A 12,157-nucleotide genomic window follows, 5' to 3' on the forward strand; every position below is an offset into this window, starting at 1 on the left:
TATCAGAGCAGTCGGCTTATGTTAGAACTTGGATATAATTCCCCAGTTGACAGGTCCAAAACTCGATGGCAAAGGGTTAAGGTGAGGAGTAGAAAATTTAGAGGGGATGCATGGGATAATGTTTAGAGACACAGAGTTTAACAGCACGGAAGCAAATCCTCAGGCCCAGTTTCTCCATGCTGAACAACATGCCCTGCTGCTTTTGTCCCACTTGCCCGCATTAGGCCCAGGCCAGACCCTCCAATCCCCATCCACTATGGAGTTATCCAAGTGTTTCATCCAGGAAGTGAATGTACCTACCTCCACCATAGAACACTACATCACAGTACAGGCCCTTCAGCCCTTGATGTTGTACTGACCCATATATTCCATGTCCCTAACTAAATGCTTCTGTGTCTGACAGCTCATTCCACTCCCTCCCCCCCACCCCCCCCCCCCCACACAACAATCCTCATGTTTGACTCCCCTCTTCTCTTCCTGATCTGGATAAGTCAGCCTCCATCTCAAGAGATGTCCACGACAATCCCACTGATGATACCATTGCCTGGGTGCCTCATCCACTGGTTGGAATTAAACATAGAAACATAGAAGATAGGAGCAGGAGTAGGTCATTCGACCCTTCAAGCCTGCTCCGCCATTCAACCAGATCATGGCTGATCTTAAAGTTCAGTACCCCGTCCCCGTCTTCTCTCCGTAACCTTTAATACCCTTATACTGAAGAAATAGATCTAATTCCCTCTTAAATAGATTTAATGAACCTGCCTCCACTGCCCTCTGTGGCAATGAATTCCACAGATTCACCACCCTCTGGGTATAGAAATTCCTCCTCATCTCGGTCCTAAATGGTTTGCCTATTATCCTCAAACCATGGCCCCGGGTTCTGGATTTTCCCATCCTTGGAAACATCCCATCTGCATCCATTCTGTCTAGTCCTGCCAGAATTTTATAGGTCTCTATGAGATCCCCTCTCAATCTTCTAAACTCCAGCGAGTACAATCCCAATTTGCGCAAGCTTTCCTCATAAGTCATTCCTGCCACTTGGTTGGAGTAAGAAGGGTACGGGGGTGGGGGGGGTGGGGGGGAGGGTTGGGATAAGAGCATTGTCCAAGTTCTCCAGAAGAAGACGCGAGTGAAAGGAATCTAATTGCAAGGATTATTCATGTGGGTATCACCTTTGAATGCAAAGGATTGAAGCCTGGTCTCACTGAGGAAGGAAGGACGGTTGAGGTGCAGAAATAGATTTGGTTGAGTGGAGATCAAGTCAAAGGCAGATGCTACACAAACAATAAAATTACTCAATAATGAGTAGCCATTGCAAAACACTTCAAAAAGCTCACAGTCTAAAGCCCTTTCTTCTCTGTTCTGTTCTATTGCAGCTCGCTTCTGTTGGGAATGGGCCCTAATCTGCTGGAACCTGTTCCCTTTCTGTTGGGCCCTGATCAAGTGGAACCAGCTCTGTAGGGACCAGGCCGTTCCAGTAGAACCAGCTCTGTTGGGACCAGGCCCTGTTCTAGTGGAACCAGCTCAGTTCTGCTGGAACCTGGTCCTGTTTTTCACCACACAAAACACACTCTTCTAGTCTGTGCTAAATTATTTTTCTGCCTAGTCCCACTGACTTGCACCCAGTCCATCGCCCTCCATACCACCCCCATCCATGTACCTGTCCAAATCTTCTTACGTGCATATTCAACACCTCAGCTGGCAGCTCGATCCACACCCGCACCACACTCTGTGTGAGGAATTTCCCCCTCATGTTCCCCCTAAATCAGTGGTTCTCAACCTTTTTCTTTCCACTCACATCCCACTGTAAGTAATCCCTATGCCATCAGTGCTCTGTGATTAGTAAGGGATTGCTTAAGGTGGGATGTGGGTGGGAAGGGAAGGCTGAGAATCACTGCTCTAGACCCAATTGTTATTTTGCTTGAGAAAAATTGTCATTGGCCCATTTCCTTTGGAGTTCTGAAACAGTGCACATAACGAGTCAATTAAGGACGATTCAAACAGTGGTTTTCAACCTTTTTCTTTTCACCCACAGAGGACCTATGGCATCGGGAATACTTAAAGTGGTATGTGAGTGGAAAGAAAAAGGTTGAGAACCATTGCCCTAAACTTTTCACCTTTCACTCTTAACCGATGCCCTCTAGTTTGTATCTTATCTGACACTGAAGAACAAAGATTTTATTCCTAAATATAACCTATTTTTTAATGATTTCCTGTTATATTTTAAGTCTACTTCAAGCATGCAAAACCATGAAGTCCAACAAGCCATTGAAAATTCATTTTCTGCATTCGCACTTGGACGTGATCCCGGCTGATCTTGGTGCCGTCAGTGACGAACACGGTGAAAGGTTTCACCAGGACATTGCGACCGTGGAAAAGCAGGATCAGGATAACTGGAATCCATCAATGCTGGCCGACTATTGTTGGACACTGACATGAGAGGCATCAGATGCCGAGTACAAATGAAAATCAGCGGCAAAATATTTTTAGGTCAGTTAAACCAACACGATTTCATAAACATGATAAATTCAACAAAAGTTAATTTAACATTTCTCTAACTTCCTACATGATTCAGCAAATCTGAAATTATCTTTATTTTCAGCTTGAGGTTGTCGACCATAATCCAGATTTTTGTTTATTGGAAGCAAACCTTTTGAAAACATTGTTGTCTGGTGTAACCTCACTGTAAAAAGCCTAGTTGTGTTTACTCTGTCTGTCCCCCTCATAACTTTAAATATCTCGATCAAATCTCCCCTCATTCTTCTCCACTCCAGGGAATAAAGTCCTGACCTGTTCAACTTTCCCTGTGACTCTGTTCCTGAAGTTCGGGCAATTTCCTAGTGAAGCTTCTCTTTCCCTATTTTTGATATCTTCCAGCTGCGATCTCACTATCGTCCAATACAGCTGTAACACAGAGTCCCACTTCACGCAGTGCTCTCTCCAGTGAGGGTAAGGGGTACCTGAACGATTCCAGGAATGAAAGGGTTAGCATATAAGGAACAATTGTCAGCTCCTGGACTGAACTCGATGGAGAACAGAAGGATGTTGGTTGGGAGCGGAGGGGGGGAAACGGGGCTTCATACACGTTTCGAATGCTGAGTAGATGTGGCCAGGATGTTTCCCATGGTCAGAGAGTTTACGACAAGAGGGCACAACTTCAAGGAAAAGGGGATCAATTTAAGACAGAAAAGCAGTGAAATTTCTTGAGTCAGAGGGTCGTGAATCTGTGGAATTTGTTGCTGCAGGAGGCTGTGGAAGCGAGGTTGTTGGGTGTATTTAAGGCAGAGACTGGCAGGTATTTGATTAGTCAGGGCATCAAGGGTTTTGGGGAGGACGGAGAGTGGGGCTGAGCGATAAGGATCAGCTCATGATTAAATGGCGGAGCAGACCCAACAGGCCGATTGGCCTGTTCCTGCTCTGGTGGAAATGTGCCAAGATCCTTTCTTCCACACTTTGTCCACCTTTGTTACCACTTTCAGCTAACTTGACCGACGCTATCAGGAGTACCTGTTCAGAGCACCCATTGATCTCAATAGAAATAGAGGGGAGGCCACCAGCCTCAGATGAGACGTCAGCCGCAAGTGGAAAGTTATGGGGGAAAGAAGGCAGCCAACATCTAAGGCAAAGTAATTGGCTGTGCTCAGACCCAGAGCAGTTACCCCCCACACCACCCCCCCCCCCCCCTCCAGTTAGACATCACTGACACCGACCCTCTCCACACCCCGGTGTTGCCTTGGTGATTTGTGCTCATTGCCGCACATTCTGAAATGTTCTGGGAGTCGCTGAATTCACCGCCTTCTCAGGCCTTCTCCCTCCAGTCGCCGCAGTGTCTCCTGAGAACTGAAATGCCCCATCACAGGCAACATTCAGTGAACCTCTCCAGTGCAATTGCATCCTTCTGGTGACTAAACACATTCCAGCTGTGGACATCAATGACATACCCCGTGCATATTCTATGTGTGTTAGAAAAATGGCGCGGGCAAGGGGGTGGGAGGGAGGGTGTTGACTTGGAGATAAACAACAAAGAATGGAGCTGAGATCATGTTGCACAATACTGTGGGACGTAGGGCCTGTACGACACTGCGCTCCACGCTGAGGAACTAATACAGTGGACAAAAGTGTCACCCAGCACCCATAGAAAGCAAACGGCAGATATTGTTTCACCCTGAATGAGCGCCAAAAATCAGAAATAAGGCTGGCAGGTGATGGGTGGAGAGGGCAGATGGATGAGGACAGATGGTCTGATAGCAGGGTGAGGTGGGGAGCTGGGAGACAGAGGGGTGAAGGGGTGACTGAAATTTGGAGGTCAATTATGGGTCACCACAACATCAAGGGCCAAAGGGCCTGTACTGTGGTGTAGTGTTCTATGTCCTATCTATGTATATATTAATCTGTCTGGTTGGAGATTGCCAATTCGGGAAACAAGGTGGTGTTCCTCAGTTCTTTGGTGGGCTTGATTTGTCAGCAGAAGAGGCCGTGGACAGGCGCGATTGTGTGGGAATGGGGCGTGGAATTAAAGTGGTTGGCCATTGGGAAATCCGTGCTTTTGGAGCACGTGGAGACACTCAGTGGAACAATCTCCCAGTCTGCGCCCAGTCTCATCAAAGGAGAGCAGTGCTTTTCCAACATTTTCCTTCCACGCACAGACCACCTTAAGCATTCCCTATGCGTTCGGTGCCAATTGTTTAAGGTGGGATGTGAGTGGAAAGAAAAAGTTTGAAAACCACGGTTTTAATCGTCCCTCATTGACTCGTTACGGGGACGGTTTCAGAACTCCAAAGGAAATGGGCCAAGGACAATTTTTCTCAAGCAAAATATTTCAGTAACAGTTGGGTTTAGAGCAGTGATTCTCAACCTTCCCTTCCCATTCATTGACCACCTTAACCAATCCCTTATTAATCACAGAGCACCAATGGCAGAGGGATTACTTAAAGTGGGATGTGAGTGGAAAGAAAAAGGTTGAGAACCACTGGTTTAGAGGAAGCCACGACAGGAGCTCCAGACGCAGTAAATGACCCCTGCAGATTCACAGATGATGTTGTTTGGCTTGGAACAACTGTCTACAACTCCGAATGGTAGTGAGAGAGAAGGTGTAAGTGCAAGTGGAGCATTTCTTGTAGTCACGGGGTGGGAATTAATGAGAAGGGAGTTGGGGTGAGAGTGTGATCCCTGCGGAAACCAGTGAGGGGCTGGGAGAGGAGAGCGTGCCTGGTGGTGGGCTCCTGCTGTAGCTGGGAGAAATGAGAAAGAGTATGTTAGGTTCAGAGGCTGCTGGGGCGGTAAGTCGAGGGGAAACACTATCCTTTTTAAGTTTGGGGGAGTCTTGCCCAGAGCAGATGTGCAGGAGATGCAGATGAGGACTAAGTAAATGGCAGTAGAAGGAAAGGCAGGTTTTCTAAAGGAGGGGGCATCTCAGGTGTCCTGCAGTGGAAGGCCTCATCCTGAGACCGATGCAGTAAAGACGGTGGAATTGAAAGGAAATGAATCCTTACAGGGGACTGGGGTGAAAAGAGATGTAGATGAGGTAACTGTCACAATTAGTGGGCTTATAGAACATAAAACACAACAGCACAGTACAGGCCCTTCAGCCCTTGATGTACAAAATCCTCCCTACCCCATAACACTCACTTTTCTTTCCATCTGTGAGCCCAAGAGTTTCTTAAATGCCCTTAATGTCCCAGCCTCCACCATCCCCTGGCAAGGCATTCCAGGCCCCCACAACTCTCTGCATAAAAAGATTACCCCTGACATCTCCCCTAAACTTCCCTCCCTTCACTTTGTACACACATATAACCATATAACCACTTACAGAACAGGCCAGTTCGGCCCTACTAGTCCATGCCGTAGCAAATCCCCACCCTCCTAGTCCCACTGACCAGCACCCGGTCCATACCCCTCCAGTCCCCGCCTATCCATGTAACGATCCAGTCTTTCCTTAAATGTAACCAATGATCCCGCCTCGACCACGTCTGCCAGAAGCTCATTCCACATCCCTACCACCCTTTGCGTAAAGAAATTTCCCCTCATGTTCCCCTTATAATTTTCCCCCTTCAATCTTAAACCATGTCCTCTAGTTTGAATCTCCCCCTTTCTTCATTGAAAAAGCCTATCCACATTTGCTCTGTCTGTCCCTTTTAAAATCTTAAACACCTCTATCAAGTCCCCTCTCAATCTTCTACGCTCCAGAGAAAAAAGCCCCAGTCTGCACAACCTTTCCCTGGAACTCAGACCCTGAAATCCTGTCAACATTCTCGTGAACCTTCTCTGCACTCTCTCTATTTTGTTTATATCTTTCCTATAATTTGGTGACCAAAACTGTACACAGAACTCCAAATTTGGCCTCACCAATGCCCTGTACAATTTCATCATAACCTCCCTACTCTTGAATTCAATACTCCGATTTATGAAGGCCAACATTCCAAATGCCTTCTTCACCACACCATCTACCTGAGTATCAGCCTTGAGGGTACTATTTACCACAACTCCTAAATCCCTTTGTGGCTCTGCACATCTCAATAGCCGACCATTTAATGCATATGACCTATTTAGATTTGCCTTTCCAAAATGTAGCACCTCACACTTATCTGTATTAAATTCCATCAGCCATTTCTCAGCCCACACCTCCAGCCTTCCTAAATCACCTTTTAATCTACGGTAATCTTCCTCACTGTCCACAACACCACCAATCTTTGTATCATCCACAAACTTGCTCATCCAATTCCCCACCCCTACTTCCAGATCGTTAATATATATAACAAATAATAGTGGACCCAGGACTGAACCCTGAGGAACTCCACTAGTCACCGGCCTCCAATTGGACAAACAATTTTCTACCACTACTCTCTGACACCTCCCATCCAACCACTGCTGAATCCATTTCACTATCTCCTTATTTATACCTAATGCCTCCACCTTTTTTCCTAACCTCCTGTGGGAAACTTTGTCAAAAGCTTTACTAAAGTCTAAATAGACAACATCCACAGCTTTCCCTTCATCAACCTTTTTTGTAACCCCCTCGAAAAACTCAAATCAGATTTGTCAACCCTAACCCTAACCCCTGACAAAACCATGCTGATTACTCCCTAGCAATCCCTGTACCTTCAAATATTTGTAAATACCATCCCTCAGTACACTTTCCATCAACTTGGCCACCACAGACATCAGACTCACGGGCCTATAATTCCCAGGTTTACATTTAGACCCTTTCTTAAACAGCGGAATCACATGCGCCACCCTCCAATCCTTTGGCACTACCCCCGTGGCCAGTGACATCCTAAATATCTCTGTTAATGGCCCCACTATCTGTCCACTAGCCTCCCTGTGTGTCCTTGGGAATATTTTGTCCGGTCCCGGAGATTTATCCACCTTTATCTTTTTCAACAGAGCCATCACTACCTCCTCGGTTATTCTCTGGTGTTTGATGATCCTGCCCTGGGAAACAGGCGCTGGACACCCACCCTATATATGTCTCTCATAATCTTGTAGACCTCTATTAAAGCCTCCTCCCATCCTTCTACCCTCCAGAGAGAAAAGTCCTAACTCTGCTAACCTTCCCTCATAACACTCGTTTCCAAATCCAGGCAACATCCTGGTAAATCTCCTCTGCCCCCTCTCCACAGCTTCTACACCCTTCCTGTAATGGGGTGACCAAAACGGAACACAATACAGTAAGAGGTTTATGGAAGATGTCTGTGGATAATTTGCCTCCAGAGATGGATTGAAAAAGGGGAGAGGGTTGCCAGAGATGGATAGAGAATTCAGATCAGGGTGGAAGTTGGCTGTAAAGTGGATAGTTAACTGCAGTGGGGGGGGGGGGGCAATCTGATGTTCTCATCTACAGACAAGAGTTGAGGAGCCTTCCCTATGGATGCTTGCAGAATGGATTGCTCCAAAAATCCAATGAAAAGACAGGCAGAGCTGGGGCCCATACGAGCATCATTGACTGCACTTTTGATGTGGGTGGATTTACTTAGTTTGGCCTGACATTGTAGTCTGAAGCTCAGTACATCCCTAACGTCGAAGTACTCGAGATGGCAGAGGCCGACAGCATCGAGTCCACGCTGCTGAAGATCCAGCTGCGCTGGGTGGGTCACGTCTCCAGAATGGAGGACCATCACCTTCCCAAGATCGTGTTATATGGTGAGCTCTCCACTGGCCACCGTGACAGAGGTGCACCAAAGAGGTACAAGGACTGCCTAAAGAAATCTCTTGGTGCCTGCCACATTGACCACCGCCAGTGGGCTGATATCGCCTCAAACTGTGTATCTTGGCGCCTCACAGTTCGGTGGGCAGCAACCTCCTTTGAAGAAGACCGCAGAGCCCACCTCACTGACAAAAGACAAAGGAGGAAAAACCCAACACTCAACCCCAACCAACCAATTTTCCCCTGCAACCGTGTCTGCCTGTCCCGCATCGGACTTGTCAGCCACAAACGAGCCTGCAGCTGACGTGGACATTTACCCCCTCCATAAATCTTCGTCCGCGAAGCCAAGCCAAAGAAAGAAAAGAAACTGTTTGAACCTTTTCCTTGTTTTATATTCTATGCTCCAGATAGTAAAAGTAAATATTCTGTAATGGATTTGAGTTAACCTTTAATTTAAAGTGTCTGATATAAAAATGTCTTAAATTATTGAGTTAAAATATTGTACCTGGATTCTTAATAAGTTAGTTGTGGGCTGGTACAGGGTCACACACAGGCCACAGCACATTTATAGAGAACCATGCATTTTTTGAGAAGAGTGTTAATTCTCGGAGTCGACACATCTAGGACAGATAGAGCTAATGGATTTCAAGTGGGTCTTAATTGTTCAAGAACTGCTGAGGAATCCATCTGTTTTTAATCAAAGCCACTTAAGCCTCTTGAACAGAGATGAGGTCAGAGATTGTTATGGATAAGGAATGGTTTTGGAAAAGGAACAGAATTTTGGTAATAATAAAACTCATGGTCATGTGGTTTCCAAGAATTGGGTCTCACCTCATCCATGATGTAACTGTCACACAATTTGGAGAAATACATTATCAAATTCAGACATTTTTGGATCCGTTCAGTTTGGAGAGTACAGAAGTCAAATCCCTGTGACATAGGGGTTGGAACCTTGTGAAAGACTGGATTGAATTGCAATAACCAGAATTAGTGCTGCTGTTGTGTGTTACTCCTGGGAAAAGGGGAACACAGAATCAGTGGCTTTTGAAACTTCGGTCTCTCTTTGGAAAAGAGGACCAATTTCTACTGGGTCTATTTTTGTGTGGCCACTTCATTTAACCCTTGTCTGGTTTGTGACAGAAAATAACCTCATTTATTTAACCCTTGTCTGGGTTTTTAACATTGTGAGTAAAATGAACCTGAAGATCTAATATTTAAAAGCACTTTATAATTAGTTCTGACTGACGATTCAAGCAAGACTAAAATGATGCTGAACTTTTAAAGATTGACTTTTCAGAATGGGACTTTGTATACACACACATTCTTACTTACATTTACAGTGGGGTTAAGTTTGGAGAGTTAAGTAACTTTTGAGATAAGTAAGAAATGTTGTGTATTGATAGTTTAATTTTTAAAAAATTATTTTGAATTTACCATTGTCTGGTGAATTTCCCATTTCTGTTCTGTTAGTGCAAACAAAGTCCCTTTCGTCCCAAACATAATTAAAAGGGTTGTTAGTTCATAACCATTCCAATTCCCTTATCCACCTGTTGGGATCTGTGGATGATGCCAGGGTCTCTCTCTTCTTCAATATTCCCATGGCTCTGATGAGGTAGAGGAGTCAACATGTTGGACCCTTTTTAGTCTTCCTGAAGTACATCAACTCACACTTACCAAGTTAAATTCCATCTGCCCACACGGCGCCCAATTTACCAGCTGATCAGCCTCATCCTGTGGTCAAAGACATTCCTTCTCATGTTCCGCAACAATGATTGTTGTGTCATCTGCAGACTTCACCTTCATACCTCTGACCTGCACATCCGCCAATGAACGGGAAAGGTCTCCGTGTCAATCCCTCGAGTACACTGATAATGATATTGAATGCTGGGGAAACCTTCAGGATGCAAGAACCATCTGCTCTTCCAATAAATTCTGGAAAACATCCTAGCACCCAAGGCCTTACAGCCCATAGTGTTGGTACAAAACACCCAACTCAACTCTGCCTTTCACCACCAGCCATACATCGAACTATTTCTCCAGATCCAAGGTGGAACTGTAGGCATTAGTGTGGGCCTCAGTTCTGCTTCAATCTGCCCCACACCCCCCCAATCGAGGAGTCACCTTAGGGACTCAATATCTAGGATGCTTCCCAGTGTAGATGGGAGTTGATGGAGGCGAGGGCTTGTGATGGTCTTCACTGTAGTCACGGCTCTCTGCAGTGTCCTGCAGTTCCCGTACCACCATGTAGTGATGCGCCCTGACCTGATGCCCTCTATGGTGTTAGTGTAAGATGAAGATTTAATGATTGGCCTGGACCTGGTGGGCCAGATGACCGGATTCTGGGCTGCATGACTCATGGTTCTCTGAACGGCGGGTCACCTCTGGATGGAATGTGGGAGGTGGAGTTCATATCCCCGTGTAAAAGTGGCTGATCAGTAATAGGACAGGGTAAAGTCCTCCACACTGTCCCCTACACTCCCAGGGCAGGGTTACATACAGTGAAGCTCCCTCCACACTGTCCCCTACACTCCAGGGCGGGGGTTAGATACAGTGAAGCTCCCTTCACACTGTCCCCTACACGCCCATGGCACGGGTTAGACAGAGGGAAGACCAGTGCAAACCATTCAGTAACATATAAACCACCAAGGGACTGTGTGGGGTGGTGGAGTAGGAAGGACGTTGCCCAGTGACTGTGTGTCCTAGGGAGGGTGCAGGGTGGGGGGGTTGGAATTTGCCCAGTAGCCTTGCATTCCTCCCGCCCCAAAGCCACTTTAGCCGTGTCCAACTACTGTGGTGTCAGAAGCCGAGCAGCTAAATCACCAATGAAGAAATCACAAAGTGCGGAAGTGCCCTTTGATTTTTTTTTAACCCAATGCTGTAAATATTTTACAGAACCAAAACTAGTTATCTAAATTGGCGGGATTAAAGAAATAACTGGAATATCAAAAGATTATAAAATACAACAATTCTGCAAAATCAGCATTAATTACATTATCCACAATCCTAAACTCATCTCACTCACGTGACGAAGGGTAGCATTTTCATAAATACCTGGTTATCAGCGATCCGCGGATTTCTGCACACTACACTGAGGGAGGTTACAATACCGTTCACCTCTGCCCCCACTCTTGTTCACCTTTAACTCAACAGGTGCTCACATCAAAAACACTCATCAGTCAGCCAGCACCTATGGGGGAGGAACAAGTCCAGGGCTCTCAACAGAACGATGGTAGGGAACAAACATTGAGTTTATGGTTGAGCAAGGGAAAGGGTGTGCAAAGGCGGGGGGGGGAGTCATTGGGGGCACGAGTTCGAGAAAAAGAGACTGAAATGTGGCTCAAAGTGGCAAAAGGTCCTGTTAGTACACACAAGAATGAGGTGTTGGAGAACAGGCCAGTCCTGACACACAGCATGTCAAACTGGGGGGATTCAACATGGAACACTACAGCACCAAAACAGGCCCCTTTGGACCTTCTAGTCTGTGCCAAACCATTTTCCTTTGCCTAGCCCCACTGACCTGCAACCAGTCCATAGTCCTCCATACCCCTCCCATCCATGGTGTCCAGAGGAAGGCGCGCTGTTCTTCACTGAGCATCGTAACTGGAACCACACACTAAAGTAAAAATGCACAGCAACGCTGGAGGAACTTAGCCAGTCTCGCAGAGTTTGCAGGAGGTACAAACACCAACATTTCGGGCCTGAGTCCTTCAAAGGGGAAGCAAAAATCAGGCAGTCATTTTAATTAAAGAGGAGAGATTAAGGGGGAAGAATGGGAGTGGGAAGATGGGAGGGGGGAGGATGGGTGGGGGAGATGGGAGGGAGGATGGGAGGGGGAGATGGGAGGGGGAGATGGGAGGATGGGAGGGGGAAATGAGAGGGGGAGATGGAAGGGAGAGATGGGAGGGGGAGAATGGGAGGGAGAGAATGGGAGGAAGAGAATGGGAGGGAGAGATGGGAGGGGGTAGAATGGGAGGGGGGGAGAATGGGAGGGGGAGAATGGGAGGGGGGATAGGA

General features: G+C 46.6%; 1 protein-coding gene across 1 annotated transcript in view; it reads left to right on the top strand.

Moving 5' to 3' along the window:
• Positions 1–3,027: 3,027 nt before the first annotated feature.
• Positions 3,028–12,157, top strand: part of LOC138752005 (fucolectin-like) — a 258,819-nt gene continuing 249,689 nt past the window's right edge. Inside the window, exon 1 of the mRNA XM_069915150.1 lies at positions 3,028–3,032. The gene's annotated coding sequence lies outside the window, so the exon portion shown is untranslated. The remainder of the gene's footprint in view (positions 3,033–12,157) is intronic.

The sequence above is a fragment of the Narcine bancroftii genome, chromosome 1 (assembly GCF_036971445.1).
Source record: "Narcine bancroftii isolate sNarBan1 chromosome 1, sNarBan1.hap1, whole genome shotgun sequence".
NCBI classification, from domain to species: domain Eukaryota; kingdom Metazoa; phylum Chordata; class Chondrichthyes; order Torpediniformes; family Narcinidae; genus Narcine; species Narcine bancroftii.